At 41.1% G+C, this 20,297-nt stretch overlaps 1 protein-coding gene across 1 annotated transcript in view; it reads right to left on the reverse strand.

Moving 5' to 3' along the window:
- Positions 1-9,769: 9,769 nt before the first annotated feature.
- LOC139411298 (potassium voltage-gated channel subfamily A member 1-like) overlaps positions 9,770-20,297 on the reverse strand; it is a 28,695-nt gene continuing 18,167 nt past the window's right edge. Inside the window, exon 2 of the mRNA XM_071157418.1 lies at positions 9,770-13,446. The gene's annotated coding sequence lies outside the window, so the exon portion shown is untranslated. The remainder of the gene's footprint in view (positions 13,447-20,297) is intronic.

Genomic DNA, 20,297 nt, shown 5'->3' on the forward strand with positions numbered 1-20,297 from the left:
ATTCTTTCAGGTGTTCAGTCAGTGTGCCACTCAAACGGCCATTCAACTCTCTCTTTTTGACAGATTGCCAATTACAATTCCCAAGTTATCTACAATAAGGACATATATTTATTGCTATATGTTTGTGAATAATGTTGTACCATATGTTGCTTTTCCGTGTTCATTTTCCACAGATACTGTATCTATTTAGAATGACTTACCTGGTGAATTTTTTTTTTTTTACTGTCCTGTTCCCCTGTAAAGGGTATTAGCAGGTGATCAATATCAAGATACTTCTCTTTTGTCGGGCTCATGCCATGGACTGAGAGACACCTTCAAAAGGCTTAGTACATTGTGCAAACCAAAGAGCATACCACTAGAATGGTGAGTTGATATGCTCTGACGTAAATTCAAGGGCACATACTGTATTCCCATCATTCAAAACATGTAGTTCTTTACCATTTACGGCAGTTTAAAAGCGTAATTTGTCACCATTGACCAGGGATCATCAACTACATTCAGCCGCAGGATGATTTTTTTCTTGAGCAGATGGTCAAGGGGGCCAGAACATAATTACAAATCATTTGTAGACTACAAATTGATCGCAAGAAGCCCAAACAAATATAACATTTGACTAAAACCTAATCCTTTCAAACCTTGGTTACATTTGTATACAATCACATATACAGAATCTCTCTATTACACATGGAAATTCTTTGGAACAAATTTCTAAAATTAAAATCATTTGGAGCTGATTTGCTGGTGTTTTTTACAGTCTTTTATGTCAGAAAACTTGGGGGGCCAAACAAAATCACATGTGGGCCGTCAGTTGGGGAACCCTGCCATAGACAGTGACAACTTGCTACACAGAAGGATTTTTATTCTTGCCCTGCTAACAGTAATGAGTAGTTAGGAAGTCCTGAAATGGTCACCAAAAGTCATTATTGTGTCATGAACCCGTGGATGTTTTGGCTAGTTCCCGGTTGGTCCCCGGGACGTCCCCGAGGATGTTTTTAGGACATTCTTGGGACGTTGTGTCCTGGTCCCCTTGAGGTTTTGTCTTGTGCCTGGTTTATCTCAAGGACGTTATGAGGATGTTTTTAGGGCGTTCTAGGGACATTGTGTCATCGTCCCCTGGAGGTTTTGTCTCGTTCCCGGTTTGTCCCGGGGAACGTCCCGAGAACAAACCAGGAACAAGAAAAAGGTCCCCCAGAGAACGTTCCATTGTGACCATCACACAACGCCTTAAGGACTAGTCAAATTAACCTCCTGAGAACATTCTAAAAAGGTCCTGACATGGTCCTCAGTGACGTCCCCAGGAATGGAACTCGAGAAAGGTCCCCCAGAAAACGTTCCCTTGGGACCATCATGCAACGTCCTAAGGACCTGTAAAACGAACGTCCTAAAAAGGGCCTGACAATGTCCTCAGTGATATCCAGGGAACTTACAGGGATCTAAACAAAGGTCCCCCAGAGAACATCCCCCAGAGTGCTGGAATCAGGACGTTCTCAGGACGTTCATTTTGCTAGTCCTTAGGATGTCGAATCTTACAATGAACTAGATAAGGTCCCCCAGAGAACATTCCCTTAGGAGCATCACGCGATGTCCTAAGGATGATTAAAGGACAATTAAAAATTCTCCTGACATGGTCCTTATTGACGTCCTGGGAACTTACAGGGTACTAGACTAAGGTCCCCCAGAAAACATTCCCATGGGTCCGTCACGCAACGTTCTTAGAGCGTCAGCGGGATAACGTCAAGCCGAAACCTTTAAGGGACCTAATGGGAACGTCACCGCATGTCCTCAGGACATGCTGGGTATGCTGGGTTTGCTGGGTATGCACTTTACCTGGAAATCCAGTGGCAGGTTTTGATTGAACCGGGTCTTAGCCTTTGGTTCTTCAAATTCTGTGCACAATAGAACGTTTAGCCTTTTCAACAAGATAAACGTCTCTTTCAAAATGGAGGAGAGCTCTCCTCTGAATCAGTCCTGGAATCAGACTAGCCCCTTGCCAGGGTATGTTTTTTTGCTCCAGACAAACCATACTGGCAGTTACCATGACAACAAACACAATTTTCCCTTCACACGTCACCCAAATGCATTTTCGCTGCCAGAGCAACACAGCGCACTCTCTCTACGCACAAACCGTTTCACTCTTGGCAGCGTCCTCTAGAGACAAGGGAATGAGCTCAGACAGAGCTCCTGCAGACAATTGGAGCAAAACATCACGTGTTACATAACGCCTACTATCAAACTGATGTCTTATTTGCAGCCATTTCATTGATAGGCTGTGATGAGCCCAGAATATTACAGTCATCTCAAAGTGCACACATGAATGGCTAAACATTTGGATCGACTGCACCAGATCATACACAGACTCATTCTGTAGGTAACTGCTAAACATATTTCTAGCTCAGCACGTTAGAATGACAAGGTGACCACAGATGACCTAGTTGAATTGCCATTGCAGTGTAATGTATCATGATGTGTGTATTGAATATTATTGTCTTTAACATAGATCTTTAATGATTTGCTTATTTTTTTTAAAGACTGGTATATGGTCAAGCAAAGTTTATTCAAGCAGCAATTTTTGAAGAAAATGATTTTGTCCAACATCCTTGTTTCTCTCCCTCTCTTTTCTTTTGCAACGGTAGACAGGGAGTTAAAGGAGGAAAGCCACCTCATCATAAGCACTCCTCACATGACCTAACAAAACATGTTTTTAATCCATTCAAGAATAGAATTCTCCCAAACCTTGTGGTTATCTTGGATCTGTTGGGATTACGGAACAGTAAAGACATAATAACATGCTCCAAAGCTTTGGCTGGCATATCAACGCAATAGTCCAAGACCTCCTCACTGGACCTTGACCTTCCTTTGGCAGTTGACCTGTTACCACCTAATCCCAACCACACCGAGGTGCCATGATGAATGTACTGTTGTGAGTTGATTACAGATGTTATGAGTTCAGTGTCAGGGGTTCAACCACAGATAATGATATATTGTACATGAATGGGCTTAATCTGTCTGCCTGTTCATCACATAGTACCAGATTGTTCCAACTTTATATGGAGGATCACAATTTGTAAGCAGTTAACAATGTATACTTACAATGTAATTATAACATACTTGTTTATTTGACTACCCTGCAAATGCATGATTTTAGTGTCTCAAGGTGGGAGCACATTATTTTCTGTCATCTAGGGTGCCACCTCTTCCAAGTTAGGCAGTCCCAGCATATAGCAATTTCTGCTTACATTAATGTTATTGCTCGACATCCAAGGTCAGGGCCAGTCACACTTATCTCCATATATTTGACAACCTGCAGTCCTATTGTAAACACCACTATTGCAAATGGTAAGATAGCTCGTAGGAGGGAGGGATAGGAAGGAACAGTGGTGTGTTTAGTAGTTAGACAGGTACCATTGGGGATTTGGGGTGTCCCATTTCAGGGGCCGGTACTATACAGAGGCATTATGTTTCCAGTGCTCCGAGTGGAAGGCGGCAGAAAAGAGGAACACCACATTTGCTGGCATGGGAACGTAGAGCTGGGCCTACCATGTGCAGGGATATTGTTCCCTGTCAAGTCTTGTGTTACGCCTTTGAGTGATGGAGCCTATTCCTGGAAGACGGTGGCAGGCGCGAACAAAAGCTATGGAACCGACGTCAAACATTACTCTATGTGCGGTCTTGGAAGGTGTATGTGTGTGTGTGCGTGTGTGTGTGTGTGCGTGCGTGCGTGCGTGTGTGTGTCGACATGTGTTTGTGTGCGCAGCAAGTGTATATAACCAGAACCTTTTGTATCCCCCTCTACAGGTTCACCCAGTTTCAGAGGACAGCTGTGATGGGCGCCCGGCTATATATAACTCCACACAGGTCTAATTTACGCCCCCGTGGTCTGGCCCCAGTGTCACACATTGACCTTTGAGAGAGAACACTATCCCACACAAAGACAAGTGCATTATTACCTCATTCCTTTTCTTAAAGGGGAGAGGACATTTCAAATACACCTGAAGCAAGGGTAACAAAATGATTGTCTCCTTGATGATCATAATGATAAGAATTCAGAATCATCAAGGAGTCATTTGTTTTGTTACCCTTGCTTTTGGTGCATTTCAAATGTTGTGTCCCCTTTAAAAAAAAACATTACGAAGCAATAAGCACGTATCACTTATTTCATGTTTCCTTCAACATTTTCAAATACTTTAGCTATTTGTACGATTTACGGCTTCAGTGGTATTTGTCTAAAAACAGCTGGGTAAAATGTCCCTGTGGTCAAGCTCGTGGTTTGGCTGCTGCGAACAGTGGCTGCTGCTGTGGACGTGTCCCTGTGGAGCTAATTGTGACAAGCACAGAGAGCAGGTACAGCGCAATGCCTTTGTCGAGGGCTTGACTGAAGCGGCTGGCGCTTGTCCAAGAGTCAAGTAATTGCAGCACGACGGACCCATTTAAAATATTTAAACAGCGCCAAACATGAACGACTCGAGCATCAGGTTTCAAAAACAACAACCTAAAGACCCTTTTGGAAGAAAACGCTATCGTGATCCTCAGTCTCTAGTGCTGAGTGAGAGACAAAAGGTGCCAGTCATTAAAAAACATGCTGGATCATTTTATCTAACTGAACAGTAACTGAGGGAGAGACTCAGAGCCAGCGAACCACTGCCTCCATGTTGGCGTCAAATGTTCCATGACATTAACATTCTGCTTTTATAATAAATGAATCATGATGTAACCAAAAGGGACAGTTCACATTCATTCCAACCAGCAACAGTTGATAGCTTACTTGCTGAATTGGTTGACGATTTTGAACAACAAGATTCATATTTAGATGTGAGTTTCAGAGATTACATTGGTTATAGTCTCGCGTTGCCGTACTTCCAAAAGCACATCCTTGTCACGCCTCCCTTGGAGGTCTGGAGAATTTTGTATCACAAAAACGGTTTGAATTGTCCGCTGGCTCCCATCGACAAGATTTTGATTGGATGTTTCATTTCAAGAACCCTCCACTCACATGCCCATAGAAGCGGTGCTGTGTGTTATGTGTATCACTGTTTTCCATCCGGGTAGGACACACTTTGTAGAGAGTTGCTAGTTTCAAGTGCTCGTTTTCAAGTTATCAAGTATGGCCGACAGTCTGCAATTTCTATTTCTTAAATATTCATTGTGGCTTAAAACTGAAAGTGGATCATGCTGGTAAAGTCAAACGTCACAACACGTTCTAAACCGCTCTGGTGACAATTCCATTTGTCCACATGGTCACTTGAAAAATCTTGAAGATTATTATTTTGTTTTTGTTAGGATCCAAAAAAACAGAGTCGGTGGGAAACTCTATTCAAGTAAGTAAATACATTTTGAAAACGTTGAAAAAAAATGATCTATTACAGTGCTAGTAGTAGGCCACTTTGAAGGCTAACACAACTGAGCTGCTAGCTAGCTAACTAACTTTACACAATGTTTAGCTAAGGGAATTAAGTACATAACAATGGCTAACTGTGAACTTTAACACCTTCTCACAAAGAAACTGTGCACACCACCATATTTCTGTATACAACATTCGCTAACATAGGTAGGCCTACCTACACTCAGAGGCCAGTTTATTTGCTATATAGAGCAGGCAGACAGGCATTCAGTTACTGTTCGATTGAATGTTATAATGGGCAAAGCGAGTGACCTAAGCGACTTTGAGTGTTATGATGGTCGGTGCAAGGTGCACCAGTCGCAGTATCTCAGAAATGGCCAGCCTCCTGGGCTTTTCAAGCACGACGGTGTCTAGGGTTTACCGAGAATAGTGTGACAAACAAGAAACATCCAGTCAGTGGCAGTCCTGACGGCGAAAACTGCTCGTTGATGAGAGAGGTCGAAGAAGAATGGCAAGAATCGTGAAAGCTAACAGGCGGGCCACAAACAGGAAAATAATGGTGCAGTACAACAGTGGTGTGCAGAACAGCATCTCGGAAGGCACAACTCGTCGGTCCTTGTCACGGATGGACTATTGCAGCAGACGACCACAGCGGGTTCCACTCCAATCAGCTAAAAATAAGAAGCGGCTCCAGTGGGTACACGATCACCAACACTGGACAATTGAGAACATCACAAATCCCGGTTACTGCTGCGTCATGTCTATGGCAGAGTCAGGATTTGGCGTAAGCAGCATGGGTCCATGGCCCCATCTTGCCTGGTGTCGACAGTACAAGCTGGTGGTGGTGGTGTGAAGGTGTGGGGAATGTTTTCCTGGCACATGTAAGGTCCTTTGATACCAATTGATCAATGTTTCCATGCCCTGAAGAATTCAGGCTGTTCTGGAGGGGAAGGGGGGGGTCCAACCCGGAACTAGATGGGTGTAACTAATAAACTGGCCACTGAGTGTATATGCCATGGGTTACATGTGTGTATGCCTACCTATGTAAGCGCATGTTGTATACAAAAATACAGTTAAACATCACACACAAGGTATAAACCTATTACAATTGGAGCAGGCCAATCCTGCTGAAGGTCTGCTGGTGTGTAAGATTATGTTTCAGCCCAGCAATAACACACCTGATTAAACTTATCAAACCTAATGAGTTGATAATCAAGTGTGCTATTGCTGGGTCAGAACACCCAGTAGATCAGGGATCAGTGGAGCAAGGTTGGCCACATAAGGAGTTTTTTTTGTTCACCTGAAATTATGCTTTAGAAATAATAGCCTACTTGTTACTACTCAATGATCTATTGTTGTTTATACCAGGGGTTCCAAAACTTTTTCTCTCGGGGCACCTCTTCCAGCATTGGGGAACATCCCACGCCATGTCTATTTTAATGGGCACAAGCACTGTTCATGACATAAACTGTTCACACCCCTCTTGTTGGTGGAGAGAATTTTGAGAGTAGCAGCAGCGTAGGGGGGGCGGGGGGGGGGGGGGGGGGGGGGGGGGCAATGCAAATAGTCTGGGTAGCCATTTGATTAGATGTTCAGAAGTCTTATGGCTTGGGGGTAGAAGCTGTTAAGAAGCCTCTTGGACCTAGACTTGGCGCTCCGGTACCGCTTGCCGTGCATCACATCACAGTACATCACTGGGGCAAAGCTTCCTGCCATCCAGTATCTCTATACCAGGCGGTATCAGAGGAAGGCCCTAAAAATTGTCAAAGACTCCAGCCACCCTAGTCATAGACTGTTCTCTCTGCTACCGCACGGAAAGTGGTACCGGAGCGCCAATTCTAGGTCCAAAAGGCTTCTTAACAGCTTCTACCCCCAAGCCATAAGACTCCTGAACAGCTAATCAAAGGGCTACCCAGACCCCTCTTTTACACTGCTGCTACTCTCTGTTTATTATCTATGCATAGTCACTTTAACTCTACCTACATCGACATATTACCTCAATTACCTCAACTAACCGTTGCCCCCGCACATTGACTCTGTACCGGTATCCCCTGTATATAGCCTCGCTATTGTTGTTTTACTGCTGCTGTTTAATTATTTGTTACTTTTATTAATTTTTCTTCTATTTTTTACTTAACACTTATTTTTCTTTCACTGTCAGGTTGTATTCGGTGCATGTGACAAATACAATTTGATTTGATTTTGATTTGATTCCATTTAGCAGCTTATCATATGGCATGCATCGCCAATGCAGCCATAGGCCTACAGTATGGTGGCGTTACTGGCCTCATGGGGACCTGTCATCTGAAACAGAGAATAGCTCAACTTTACATGTTGAGCTATATGTTCTCAATTTAAAATGACACCAGCAGACACTGTATGAGGCAAACCATATACCAGATTTTGCACATGCCTTGTAAGTGCTGACATATACATTTTTTTTTGTACAAATCCAACCCTTGTAATTTAGGTACAGTATGAAAATAAAGAGATGACAATTTGGCTACAGGAGATTGTCATTACAGGTAACATATGAGGTTTCATTTAATTTTATAAATGTTAACAATTTTGGTTGCAAAAGGGTTGCCGTTGTTCCCATAGTAGATAGACCAGGGGCATTCAACTCGTACCCTACAAGGTCCAGAGTCTGCTGGTTTTCTGTTCCACTTGATAATTAATTGCATCCACCTGGTGTCCCAGGTCTAAATCAGTCCCTGATTGCAGGGGAACAAAGAAAAAAGCAGTGGAACTGGCTTCCAGGTTGCAGAGTTGAGTTTTGAGGGAGATAGACAGTACATGGTTGCTCTATGTAGTCCTATCACTGACCCTGGATAAGCTAGATACTGGGTTCACAGATAACCTTTTAGGTCAGTAACATGCTGTTTAAAAAAAATGTGATGGTTTTCTACACGTGAGAGAAATTGAACTAGCTAGTAGCTAACGGTAGCTAGTTATACCTAGGTAGCTTACAAGGTTAGCTGACTTTTCTCAAAATGAACTTCATTGTGGCTAGCTACTTCCTATCCCTCATGCTAGCCTGCACAGCCAAATATCACTCCAGAAACATAATTGATATATATATTGATATGGTCAGCATTGTAGATCATTTCTCCCCTCTTGCTGCAGCTTTGGCTCATCTCAAAATAAAAGAGAAATGCCGTGAAAACCAGCGTGCTGCAAACATTGTAAAGTGTTTTGACACCATTGCTTGTTTAGTAGACATCTTTAGTCCTCACTGCACTATTCTGGTGTGCACCTTCGGAGCTCAGCCCAAGCAAGGCATTTGATTGGTTTGGCATAGTTTCACCCCTCTTTAGCTCATTGCTGCCATGGAACTTCCCCAGGTTTACTGTTTTCGGGAAGCCTGTTTCGCAACGAGGCTACACTGGTTATAGTCTCGAGAAATCCATGCAGCTCTTTAGATTTTTTTGAGGACATTGTTGTGAACTAACACATTTTAGCAATGGGTGTACAAGGTCTTTCAAATGATGAGTTCAGAGTAAAAGAAAATTGTCAAGAGAAGTTTATACAGAATATGTCTGGTTATTGGGAAGCCTTTGAGGCAACTGGGTGACAGATGTAAGAAAGCTTGGAACATTCTAAAAGACCCTGGGTGACGCTCCGTTTCCAAATTTGGAAAAACTGGGATGAGTCACAGAATGCCTACGGCAACAATAAACATTTTTTATGGGAACATCTTATTCCAAATTGAATTCATAAAGTCCTTATTTATTGTAACTGCCATATGCGTCTTTGGGATTTGTAATATTGTTGTACTGGTCAAGCAATGCTCTCGATGATGAAGTGCTCCTCAATGTTGCACACATTGGAATCCTATGTCATTGCTTTAGAACATTTGGTGCCAACATGGGTCCTATTACTGTAAAATTCTACATCTTGAACCCTGCAAAACATGTCCAACAGGTGCTTCTTGCATAAGGGCATAACCAGTAAATTACGAGGTGACATATGAACACCATTCATAGATCATGTTGTTGCAATCCCCTAACAAGTCACTCTCGCAAGTAGTTTTTATTTCATATATTATATTTTTCTTTATTCAACATTGCACATACTCCGTTCGATGACATCTCATATTGCTGCCTACAAAAAAATGATATTGATGTAGAAAATCCAAAAGTCTGAAGATTGACCTAAATAAAAATAAAAAATAAAAATCAAAAATAAGGGTAGGAAATGAACGAGCTCCAAAGATAGTACAGGGAGAAGAAGTAAAACTGCAAGAAAAGAATACAAACATCTCCAATTAGGATGCACTTTTCAAAAACAAAGAAACATGCAGAAAAAAAAAGCAAGGCTGACCAAAACATCGGTATTTTATCACATTTGGACTGTAGGAATATTACAACATCCTGAAATACACTTGTTGTTTTAATATCAACTTTAAGAGACAGTTCTATTTTGATTTTGATTTTGATTTCGCTCCCTTAATGACCCTCCAGTGTTCATGAAAATGAATGGTTCAAATACACACACATACTCGGACAGCATGAACATTTAGTTACATTTGAACAGAAAAATAACCCATGTCATTTCCATGTGGATGTTCATGGCAAACGTACTTCGTGATGGTACAATGATTCCATGGCTGAAACATATTACTGTAACCAAAACATACACACACACACACACTCCCTACGTAGGCCCACAAACACATAACATGCACGCACATGTATTGACGCAACACACACACATACACACACACCACATATGCTGCTGCTACTGTGTATTATCTATCCTGTTGCCTAATCACTTTAACCCTACCTATATGTACAGCACATACCTCTGCACATCGACTCGGTACAGGTACTCCCTGTATATAGCCATGTTGTTTTTATTTGTTATTCACTGTGTATTTATTCCTTGTGTCACTATTTAAATGTTGTATTACATATTTTTTTAATCTTTAACTGCATTGTTGGAAATGAACGCGTAAGTAAGCATTTCACAGTTAGTCAACACATGTTGTCTACGAAGCGTGTGAAAAATAAAACTGGATTTGATTTGTTTATGTATGTTATATTCATATATACAATGGACCCTTAGTAGCTACCCAATCTATACCCAAGAAGGCACAACTTTAAAATGTACACAATAGTTAAACATGTCATTATAATGATTTTCAAGTTGTGAACTTGATTTGATTTGTATATGTTTGTTATATTTGGGGCCGTATGTATCAAGCATGTCAGAGTAGGAGTGCCGATAAAGGATCGGTTTTGCCTTTTAGATCAACAATGAATAAGATAAACTGGACAGGGGAACTGATCCTAGATCAGCACTCTTGAGACACTTTGCGTGAACAACAGGTTAGTGTTCAAAGACAGACCAGCTATAGTTGTCCATTTTCTGGACCTTTTCACTGTAACTAGGCACACCTTGAAGCAGGCCTCATGTCTATACTAAAGATGCGTCTAGATACTGTGGGCAGGGCTAAGCCCCATCTTTGATATTAGGGCATTGTGAAAAGCTTTTTCATTGACTTTGTCTTTTCAGTTCAGTCCAATCACAGTCCATCCATCACCATAATATGTTACCATAATGTAGTCAAATATCATCGTTGTGGTCTTGAGGCTACACAGGCTATACGGATGACTTAGAATGGCTTTTTGTATTATTTTTTTTACAGTCTCATCATTATGCGTAGTGCTTTAGGCCGGGACATAACACTGATTGATATTGTCAAAAGAAGCCATCCCTTCAGAGTTATACTATGGATTGGGTAGATAACTAGGGAGAAGGTCAGCTTTGCTAACAGTATACAGTATCTAACAGCATAGTAACATTGTAATATCCTAGAAAAACTTGATGTTGAAAGATACCTCTTTCTCTTTGTTTTCCCTTAAGTCACTGCTTATTCAACTACATTTTGGGAATCCAGAGTATTTTAGCTTAACTATGGCAAGACACAACAACTTCTTGCTAGGCACACCTAAATGATACCATTAACTGCTGAGGGATTTAGCCTTAAACTATTACACTTTGACAGACATCAATTATCAGGATGTGCATGGGCTTTGTGTTTGCTTCAAAATGTAAAACAATGGGACTATGGGATCAGGGAATAAACAGCACTTACTTTTTCTGCAATCACTGGTAAATAACCAGTGATGCTTAAAGAATTTGATAACAAAGTACATTTTAGCAGAGGCTAGCATGGTATATTTGATAGGGTTTTCTGAACATTGAGGAAAATCTTGACCACAGACCTTCAACTATTTTGTAATAGAGGGATATAGCGTAACCAATAAGAATAGACATGTATATGGAGTAGTGGTGGTGGGGGGTATAATTAGGATTTTCTATGTAAGCAGATGAAGAACAGACACTGATATTGAGAGCACTTTTCATCTCCAGATTCAAGTGTTCTATGTCTTTTCAGACAGTACAATGAAATATGTATGTTGTCTTTTTATGGAAGAGAATAGAAATGCAGTCCATTGTCTATGTCAATAATACTGTACATAATATTAGGTTCCACCCCTTTCAATAACATAAAAAGAATAAAGAACTCTGGTGTTGTTGGTGCCCTGAAGCACGGTCATCATGGGCCGACATCACAATAATAGACAGCACGCCCAGGAGCGAGAATTACTAAGTTCTTGGCTGTTGACTGAACGTAAGAAGGATGGGCTTAAACATAAGCTGGCATTTATGTTTTAAAAAAAGCTAACACTTGATTTGTCTGACAAAGCTGCAACAAGCAAGCAGTGCATACAACTATGCGTCTTTGAAAGCAGAACAAAAGAGAGCGGGCGGATGTTCTACGAGCAGTTATATGAGAACAGCACAATAAGAAACTCAATTGAAAAATCTCAAATCTAAATTGAAGGGCAAAATCACGGATCTTGTTGGAGCAGCATCCACAACATGTTCAATGTTCATGTAAATAAAAATGGAGCACGTCTTCTGAAGATATGAACATTGTTAACAGTCAAACTAAGTAGAATTGTCTCAAATGTCATGATTTGCGACACATTGTTGGACACAGAAATATAAACATCGGCATATGTTCTATTCAATGTGTATCTATTTTCACAACATCTCCAGAGGAAGTGTACACCACGTACAATAAAATCAGGGTTTAAACTTTGGTTAAGTAATAGTCAAGGCTAGGTTTAAAAAAATATATAACACACATCCATGTTACTTTGCATACAGTTAACTTTAAATGGATCGAGGTTTGTGTCAACAAAGCAGCTGGTCAATTATATCACTAACATAATAAAATTTGCATCTTAGGGAAAACCCTTTGTGTCCCTTCGGTAGATCATTCTGTGTGTTTGTGTGTGTGTATGCGCACCTGACATCTTTTGTGTTTGAGAGTGTGTGAACAGATGCTTACAGTATGTGAAAAAAAAGAGGACAAAAATAATCAGATATGTTTCATGTATATTGTAGAGTCATTTTGTCTCGTTTTTGACTCCCTACTCCTTTCTGAATTGTAATATAGTTGTCATAACATGATGTTGTGAATTGAAAGACATTGTAGCTGGTAGCTGAGCGAGCAGCTCCGCCTCAAGCCAGCCTTATTTTGGTTGACAATACGAAACAAGATAAAAATAGATCAACTCATTCTGCTTGCTGCACGTAAGCAGAGAGAAACTCCACCATTTGGTTATCAATGACAACTACAAAGCAGACCCAACTAAAACATTGTCAACATTACAACCAAACAATTTTTCTCTATCTTATTAAAATATTCACATCTGTTCTTTACAAGACACTGTTTCACACATAAAGAAAAACATATTTGAACTCGGATAAGTCTCTAGTTTCATCACTTCATATATAGGTATATATGTAATAATTAAGGCAATCATTTGGGCCATGACTTACTCATTTCCATGCCTCCAGGCTTTCTAGGAAAGATTTTTGTTCCTTGTGCGCTCCGTATATTGTCCCAATGTCTAATTTGTCCATTCAAACTTCTGATGTCCAATTGCTGGGTTCACTCTTGCAGTAGATCTGTGGTTATCGATGTCCGTTGTCTCACCCCAGATGACCAGTCATAATATATGCTCTTTCTCTGCCAATTCCAAGAGTACCAGCCAGCACATCATCTCCTAAGCCATCAACTGATAGCACTGTAACAAAAAAATAAACAGGACATGAATACCAGGTTATCATTCCAGGTTATCATTCCAGGTTATCTACAGATACCAGGTTATCAAATACCATTCCAGGTTATCATTCCAGTTATCTACAAAGACCAATTTATCATTACAGGTTGTCGTTACAGGTTATGTATGGGTACCAGGTTATCATTACAGGTTATCTAATACCAGATATTATCATTCCAGTTATCTACAAATACCAGTTTATCATGCCAGGTTATCTAACAGCAGGTTATCAATACAGCATATACAATATCTATCAGGTTAGCAACTGGTGTCAGCGTTTATGAACATGAAACCATTCCCATATTCGAATCTCATGGGTACCAATACACTGCAGTCTCTTTTTTCTATTATGGCCCAGTGGAATATCTGCAGCATACCACATCAGATAACAATCGCCCTAGCTCGGCCATTAAGTCTGAGTTATTGGGTCCCTGACACCCTTTTGTCCTCCGTTCAGCTCGGAGCCAAACGCCTCATGTAGTTCCAAAACATTAACCTGGATTGTCAGGGGTGGGAACTGGAGGCCAACATGGAGGGGTGCATCATTCCACTACTGGTGAACTGCATGCTCCCTCTGCGGCTAGGGCCTCATTGGGAAAATAAACCCAGATCTAAACATTTGGATAGATCAAATGTATTAGATATATGTTTTATTGCCTAGAGCATATCGTGAAAATGGACACTTCTCGTAATATCTATATACGAGACATTGATTGAATTAGCAATACAATTCCTTAGCATTGCTCTTCTTTTTCTGTGTAATGTAAATGTACCTAATTTCATGTGTATTTATTTAATAGTAAAGACATGATCAATTCAAGACAGCCCTCTTCTTTGAATGAAACAGCTGGTGTTTCAGTATATCAGTAATTGCAGGATTCCCAGATTTCTCACACTGTCTCAGGCCTAGACCCAGACGTTCTGTGTTAACTCCAAAGCTATGCCAGAGACTAGACAACTACTTTCTTACTGAGTGGTTGTGTTGTGAATGGTCAGGCTCAAGGACAGTCATGTCTGTCCTTAGGCTGCTCTCCGAAATAACTGAATTAGCATTGCATCTCTGTGACATGTCCTGCTGTCTCGTTTTACAACACAAACTGTACATTGTTTCCATGCACTGAAGCCAGAACCAAGAAATAGAAATAGGCTCCCATATTGACACATACATACAATACATGAAACTCCTTCACATTCTCCTGCTACATTTTGTTTAAGGTGGCAACAATCCACATCTGTTATATATTATATATTGTAGAGAGTTTCTTCTGATGACTTTATGGATATTTTATGACTGGTTAATGCCACTTATGCTTATTCTAAACCACTTATGGGTAAACATACCAAGTGTGTAAACATTCTTCGTCAAACAATTGACACACTAGTAGCAAAGTCCAGAACATAGGTCTAGGAGAAGCAAAAGTGTTAGCTTTTCACAGGTTTCACACTAGCTAGTGTAAGTTATACAATTATACAATGGATTATATAGTAGCTCCCCAGTCTATACCTAAGAAAGCACTACTTTCAAAATGTATGCAATGTCATTATAAAGATTTTCATGAGTTCCATGAGCGTAATCACTATTGTTTATGTGTCTCAATTCTTCAACACGGCCACATACATCTTCACGAATTCAAAGTGGAAATCCCAGTCTCAATTGAGCTAATTGTGCTGCCACAATACTGTCGTACAGCTACTGTATCCCCTGCCACGATATACCATCATTGATGATGACAACATTTAAAACTATTCCCCTGAATAGGTAGAGGAGAGGGAACGTAAACCTGTGACCTCAGAGACTACTTTTGTCTAGAGTTGTCTTTTTCTCTGTGCTCCTTTAATAAGTGTTATGTGTGTCAAAGCGCACTCAATGAGCTGTATAGGGCCCTAAGCAAACAAGAAAATGCACATCCAGAGGCGGCACTTCTCGTGGCCGGGGATTTTAAAGCATGGGAAACCAAAATTAGTTTTACCAAATGCTTTCAAGGAGCGGGACACTAATCCGGACGCTTATAAGATATCCCGCTACGCCCTCCAACGAACCATCCAACAGGCCAGCTTCTATCCCCGAGCCATCAATACAGGACCCGAGATAGTATCCTACTACACCGGCTCTGGCGCTGTAGTGTGACAGGGCTGGCAAACTATCACGGATTACAAATGGAAACCCAGCTGAGCGCTGTCCAGTGACGAGAGCCTACCAACGAGCTAAAATTATTCTATGCCCGCTTCGAGGCTTGCAACACTGAACCATGCATGAGAGCACCAGCTATTCCAGAGGAATGTGTGATCACACTCTCCAAAGCCGATGTGAGAAAGAACTTGTTTCAAGATAACATTCACTAGGCCGCAGGGCCAGATGGATTACCAGGTTGCATACTCAGAGCATGTGCTGACCAGTTGGAAAGTGTCTTCAATTACAATTTTAACCTCTCCCTGACCCAGTCTGTAATACCTACATGTTTCAAGCAGACCACCATAGTGCCCAAGAACGCCAAGGTAACCTGTCTTAATGACTATCACCCCGTAGCACTCACATCTGTAGCCATAAAATGTCTACTCTAACAATTTGCATTGTATGTCCCCCCCAACCCCTATTTTTACACTGCTACTGCTCTCTGTTTATCATATATGCATAGTCATTTTAACTATACATTCATGTACATACTACCTCAATTGGGCCGACCAACCAGTGCTGCCGCACATTGGCTAACCGGGCTATCTGCATTGTGTCCAGCCACCCACAACCCACCATCCGCCAACCCCTCTTTTACGCTACTGCTACTCTCTGTTTAATCATATATGCAAAGTCACTTGAACCATATCTACATGTGCATACTACCTCAATCAGCCTGACTAACTAGTCTACTATATGTAGACTTGCTACTTTTATATCCTCGCTACTGTATATAGCCTGTCTTTTTACTGTTGTTTTATTTCTTTACTTACCTATTGTTCACCTAATACCTTTTTTGCACTATTGGTTAGAGCCTGTAAGTAAGCATTTCACTGTAATACCTGTTGTATTCAGTGCACGTGACAAATACACTTTGATTTGATTTGAAAATGCTTTGAAAGGCTGGTCATTGCTCACATCAACACCATCATCCCAGACACCCTCCAATTCGCATACCGCCCCAACAGATCCAACAATAATGCAATCTCTATTGCACTCCACACTGCCCTTTCCCACAAGGACAAAAGGAACACCAACATGAGAATGCTGTTCACTGACTACATCTCAGCGTTCAACACCATAGTGCCCTCCATGCTCACCACTAAGCTAAGGACCCTGGGATTAAACACCTACCTCTGCAACACGATCCTGGACTTCCTGACAGGCCGACAACACATCCGCCACGCTGACCCTCAACACGGGGGCCCCTCGGGTGTGTGTGCTTAGTGACATTTTTAGACACTTTTTGCACTAACTATTTTGACTCATCATATGTGCTGCTGTTACTGTTTATTATCTATCCTCTTACCTAGTCACTTTACCCTATCTATATGTACATTTGATCTGGCCAAGGCTTTCGACTCTGTCAATCACCACATCCTCATCGGCAGACTCGACAGCCTTGATTTCTCAAATGATTGCCTCGCCTGGTTCACCAACTACTTCTCTGATAGAGTTCAGTGTGTCAAATCGGAGGGTCTGCTGTCCGGACCTCTGGCAGTCTCTATGGGGGTGCCACAGGGTTCAATTCTTGGACCAACTCTCTTCTCTGTATACATCAATGATGTCGCTCTTGCTGCTGTTGAGTCTCTGATCCACCTCTACATAGACGACACCATTCTGTATATTTCTGGCCCTTCTTTGGACACTGTGATAACAACCCTCCAGGCAAGCTTCAATACCATACAACTCTCCTTCCGTGGCCTCCAATTGCTCTTAAATACAAGTAAAACTAAATGCATGCTCTTCACCCGATCGCTGCCTGCACCTGCCCGCCTGTCCAACATCACTACTCTGGACGGCTCTGACTCAGAATACGTGGACAACTACAAATACCTAGGTGTCTGGTTAAACTGTAAACTCTCCTTCCAGACCCACATCAAACATCTCCAATCCAAAGTTAAATCTAGAATTGGCTTCCTATTTTGCAACAAAGCATCCTTCACTCATGCTGCCAAACATACCCTTGTAAAACTGACCATCCTACCAATCCTCGACTTCGGCGATGTCATTTACAAAATAGCCTCCAATACCCTACTCAACAAATTGGATGCAGTCTATCACAGTGCCATCAGTTTTGTCACCAAAGCCCCATATACTACCCACCATTGTGACCTGTACGCTCTCGTTGGCTGGCACTCGCTTCATGCTCGTCGCCAAACCCACTGGCTCCATGTCATCTACAAGACCCTGCTAGGTAAAGTCCTCCCTTATCTCAGCTCGCTGGTCACCATAGCATCACCCACCTGTAGCACGCGCTCCAGCAGGTATATCTCTCTGGTCACTCGCAAAACCAATTATTTCTTTGGCCGCCTCTCCTTCCAGTTCTCTGCTGCCAATGACTGGAACGAACTACAAAAATCTCTGAAACTGGAAACACTTATCTCCCTCACTAGCTTTAAGCACTAGCTGTCAGAGCAGCTCACAGATTACTGCACCTGTACATAGCCCACCTATAATTTAGCCCAAACAACTACCTCTTTCCCTACTGTATTTATTTTATTTCATTTTATTTATTTATTTTGCTCGTTTGCACCCCATCATTTTTATTTCTACTTTGCACATTCTTCCACTGCAAATATACCATTCCAGTGTTTTACTTGCTATATTGTATTTACTTTGCCACCATGGCCTTTTTTTGCCATTACCTCCCTTATCTCACCTCATTTGCTCACATCGTATATAGACTTGTTTCTGCTGTACTATTGACTGTATGTTTATTTTACTCCATGTGTAAGTCTGTGTCGTTGTATGTGTCGAACTGCTTTGCTTTATCTTGGCCAGGTTGCAATTGTAAATGAGAACTTGTTCTCAACTTGCCTACCTGGTTAAATAAAGGTGAAATAAATCAAATAAATAAACAGATCTGCCTCAATTACCTTGTACCCCTGCACATCGACTCGGTACTGGCACCCCGTGTATAGCCAAGTTATCGTTACTCATTGAATATTTATTCCTCGTGTTAATATTTGTCTTTTATTTTTCTCTCTGCGTTGTTGGGTAGGGCCTGTAAGTAAGCATTTCACTTACAAAAGCATCTGAAAAATACAATTTGATTTGTTTTGAAACTAATTTATACCAAATAAGTAAATTATATAATAAAATAAATTATATCAAATATACCAATAAATGTGAGGAGCAACATAAATCTCTGACTGGACTTCCCCTTTAAGGGTTCTAATTACATTTTGTTGAAAAGGAACACGTTACTTGTACAGGACAGAAGGTGACTAACGAGGGAAGTGCAGGGCTTAAATACCTATCGTCAGTCCCTTCACCCTGACAGAGATTGATATGAATATATTGCCAAAGTCAAACAGGAGCCTATTAGCGTGCAAAGAGGAGTGGATCTGTGTGCCCAATGACTTCAGAACCAAAGCTGATGCCATACATTTCTCCTTAAGCACAATACCACAAATTCCACTTCGGTAACATTTTACTTAAAACCTGCAGGTATAATGCATTATGATGCAGTTATCATAATTCACCACATAATACACATGAACTGTGACACTATTTGTTTTGTGCTTTCTTTTTGATTCTTCACTTTATTTATTTATTTTTCTCTTTTATTTTGATGTTTCTCCCCTGTGTACTGCTTGTATGCACTGCTTCTACGTTACCTTGTACTCAATATAATACAAGATAATTGTTCACAGAAAAATATGCAGTTATCATGAGCAGTTGTCATGAGCATGAATGACCCCACTTAAATCTATTATAATAATCTCATAATAAACCACATTAAATACCATCCGGGTATTGGAGTAATCATTTCAGAGGTTCTAACTCCAAATATGAGACATTTTAAACGATTGACTTGTGTTTTATGATGCAGCTAACTCCCAAACATAGCTTTCCAAGGAACAACGTAACCGCAGTAACACTGTAGCAGCTCCTTTTTAAATTGCTGTGGAAAAGGCCATGCTTGGGCTTTCGTCGAACAGCAGTGGTATCACACAAACTGCTCCAAATAACAATCATTTAAAAAAAGAAGGAAAAAACATTTCCTGGCCAGAGGAAAATCAAAACATGGCTTAATAGAATGTTTTCCCTGTGACATTTTATTTACAATGTTACTTCCGACCTTCGGGAATCTGCAATACCAACAACATTCTTCTCGGATGCAGCTACAAGCTGTGTTTCATCTGAGTCAAATGTGTGATGAATGCTGATTGGCTTGTTAGATTTCATGGAATGGGCTTGAAGTAGGCGAGTTGTTGTCATAGAAATAGAATGTGATTCAGGAAATAAGAGAAGGAGGGAGGGGTTTGATGGGTTAATAGATTGGAGAGGCCCCGCATGAGGCGTCGCAATTTAGGGAAAACTCTCATGGGCTTTCCAGTGGACTGTTAAAACATTTTAGAACACTAAATGTAGTCTACAGTGGCCCAATAACAATTCTGCCGCCAAATGTATGTTACCAGTGACATTTGGGGAGTTACAAATGAAACACTCTCCATCTTTTTACTAACAGACCAAGAAAAAGGCCCAAGGGAGGAAAGGCATACAGAAGCACTGTAATCTCTCATCGCGAAGAACAAGCGACAGTGTGCATTGTCCTGCGATGCATACAGATCGGTGGCAGAGCTCTTCTGTAATGTCCCCACACCTCATCGACAACTTCAGGATGAAGTCGCCA

Source organism: Oncorhynchus clarkii, chromosome 6 (assembly GCF_045791955.1).
Source record: "Oncorhynchus clarkii lewisi isolate Uvic-CL-2024 chromosome 6, UVic_Ocla_1.0, whole genome shotgun sequence".
NCBI lineage: Eukaryota > Metazoa > Chordata > Actinopteri > Salmoniformes > Salmonidae > Oncorhynchus > Oncorhynchus clarkii.